General features: G+C 35.6%; 1 non-coding gene across 1 annotated transcript; it reads right to left on the bottom strand.

Moving 5' to 3' along the window:
- Nucleotides 1-404: 404 nt before the first annotated feature.
- On the bottom strand, nucleotides 405-539 carry LOC113253607 (small nucleolar RNA SNORA1). Its single transcript, XR_003315494.1, has one exon. It is a non-coding gene; the product is annotated as a small nucleolar RNA SNORA1 (small nucleolar RNA).
- Between the last annotated feature and the right edge of the window lie 2491 nt (nucleotides 540-3030).

Below are 3030 nucleotides of genomic sequence, written 5' to 3' on the forward strand. Positions count from 1 at the left end.
ATTTTTTAATGTTTCTTTTTTTAAAATTTTAAGTCAATAAATTTTTATTTAAGGAACTTTACATGCGATTCCTTCCACTGTCAATCACTGTAGTTCCTCCAAAGTCAGAATCATAATCTTCAAAACAGCCCTTTTAAAAAGAACTTGTATTCAATCCCCAGTTGTCACTGTCAGTCCAGATTTCTTTCAGTTGGGCTTCTTTGACCTCCACTTGAATATGGACATACTTCAGAAATTCCTCACCTGTAACCTTTGGTATCCAATTTCTTTACGTTAGGGCCCTAGAAGTCAAATTGTAGGCAGTATATTGATTGCTATTTTGGCAAAAGATCTAAAATTATTATTCCTTAGTTGTTCCTAATATTGAAAAGTCTTTTTCCACTCTACTCCATGAACCTAGCAGAAAATGTTACAGGTCTCATGGTCACCACCCCAACAAACTTGCTGTGATGGAAGCATAACCTGTGTCTCAGTGTAGCCACATTAACAATTTCTGGAGACCATGAATGACAGTAGTCATTTCCATCTAGAATGAGGCTTTGAATGTTTCTTCATAACCCACACCATATCTTGAACAATAAAGGAGCTTGAAAAACATTTGCTGACGAATGAAACAAAAAAAAAGAGAAATGATAATTTATTCTTGAATTTATTCTACAAGTTTCAATAAGATGAAAATTATATTTCATTTTAAATTTTAAAAAGAACAAAATGAAGTTAAATGCAAATTCCTGCTGAAATGAAATTATTTTACTCCTAACGTAAGCCCCAGATTACTTAAAGATCTAATGTGCCAGTAGAAAACAAATAGAAAGTAAAATATTCAGATTAAATTTAATTTTAATTTACTTTTTTAAAGTTTATTTTAAATTTACTTTTAGAAATTTAAGAATGAATTTACATGCTTAAGTTAAATTTTGATTTTATGAAGAATGTCTCATGTTTTCTCATTACCAAGTAACTTTTCAAAAACAAATTCTAGGATTGATAGAGTTTGAGGATTTGGTGATAGATTCTGGGCTTGAAGCCAAAGCCCTGCTCAAAGTGGGCTGTCCAAAGACATTGGAATTCTCTGCTTGTTCATTTCTTACAATTGAATCTCAAAACTGAGAAGTCAAAATGCAAGTATATTATCTTGGAGTGGTGAGGGATGTTGGCAATGAGCAGAATTAAGGATATTTACCAAGAATACTTTTGTAAGGAAAATATGAACAAAGAATATGCTTCTTTGTTTATACAAATAGGATCTTCTATAAGGACATTGTTATAATGAAACCTGAATCTTAATGGAAGTGGCTTTTAATCTTTTTGATTTTCAGAATATTTTCGAGAGTTTGAGGAAAGCTGTTGTACCCTGTTACCATAAAAATAAGGAATACAAAAAATACATTTCGTGAATCAACTTTATGGAGTTCTTGGACTCTCCAAAACTCTTCTATTGGTCTGAGTTAAAGACCCCTTTCCTATTTGACACACCTACTATGGAGAAGAAGCTAGATTAGATCACATATATGCTTCAGGTCTAGGAAATTAAATAATTCTTAGTTCCTTTGATCTAGGCCAAGCTCCCAATCTTTTCATCCTGTCTCACCAGTACAGGAGGAGATGAGGCAAAGAGAATCAGAACTAAGGGAAAAAATAGGCTTCTTTCCATGATCTAGAGCATAGCCAGCCTATGGATCCCTTGTAGGTCTTCTTGAGGTGGTAGTGGTGATAAGGAGACATGGAGGAGGACAGATGACTGTTAGTTGCATAAGAGAAAATTACTCCCAGCAAGCAGCATAGAAAACAAGAGAAATGTAAAAAGATTACTTCAAAATGGACATGTGATATGGCTGCCACATTATTTTAGTTCTGTCATGAACTAAAACTTTTTGATGTTAGCACCTTGACCCTGACCCATATCAATGCTTTTCGTTTTTCAGAGTGGAATACAGAAGGTGGGAGAAGATTTCTTTGGTAGATGTTTCAATTACTGGTGCTTTAGGGGATGCCTGGTTTTACAGATTTTTGCAAGAAAGACTATCGCTGAGATGGAGGAAAACAGAAGGGGAAGAGAGGCAGGGCTAGCCAGTGGTCTTAAGCTCCAGTGTGCAAATAGGTCATATTCATAAAACTCACCCTGAAAAATTCTAAGTTAGCATTTCTGGAAGTGGAGCTAGGAATTTATTCTTTCAATCAATATCCTTTGTAATTTGATTTTAAGAAGATTTTGATACATGAACAACATTTTGAGAAACACTGGTGTAATGCCCAGGAACACTAGGTCTGTCAGAAGTATCCACCTGTATGTTTGTGGTGAGAGTGTATGTGTGTGTGTGTTTGGGAGGAGGTGTTTGGGTTTTTGTTCTAAAAGTGAGATGGCAATCAGAAGGCAGTATTCATTTAGGCAACACTTGGCTACCTGCTAGGCACTTGTCTTTACCCTTGTGGGGACTAAATTTTGTCAGGGGATTCAGACTGTAGCTAATACACCTAATAAGTTATATAGTGTGTCAGAAGGAGAAAAATACCATGGAAATAAAAATAAATAGATCAAGGTAAAGAAATCAGAACTTCCTGAGGGATCAGTTCTAATTTTGAACTGGGAAGCCAGGGATAAACCTCATTGAGAAGGTGACATTTTAGAAAAGACATGGTCTTTGAAGAAGGTGAAGAAATTGACTGTGAAAATACTTGAGGAAAGAGAATTCCAGAGGGTCTCACTTGGGCCCTCAGGGAAAGATTAGTTGTTATGGGAATAGAGCAAAGAAAATGAGAGGGAAAAGAAGGCATTAACTGGGGTCAGGTAATAGACCGCCTTCTAGACCATTGCAAAGATGTTGATGTTTACTAAGCAAAACTGAGTCATTAGAAGATTTTGAGAGAACAGTCACATGATCTTACTTGTATTATTAAAGAGTAACTCTGGCTGCTGTGTTGAGAAGGGACCATGGTTGGGAATGCTGAGTTGTAAGAGTAGAAATTTGGGAGAAATTCAAAAGACAGATGACCATTGGTGGTGGTGGTGAGAATTAGAAGAAACATGGA

Source organism: Ursus arctos, unplaced genomic scaffold (genome assembly GCF_023065955.2).
Source record: "Ursus arctos isolate Adak ecotype North America unplaced genomic scaffold, UrsArc2.0 scaffold_17, whole genome shotgun sequence".
Classification (NCBI taxonomy): Eukaryota; Metazoa; Chordata; class Mammalia; order Carnivora; family Ursidae; genus Ursus; species Ursus arctos.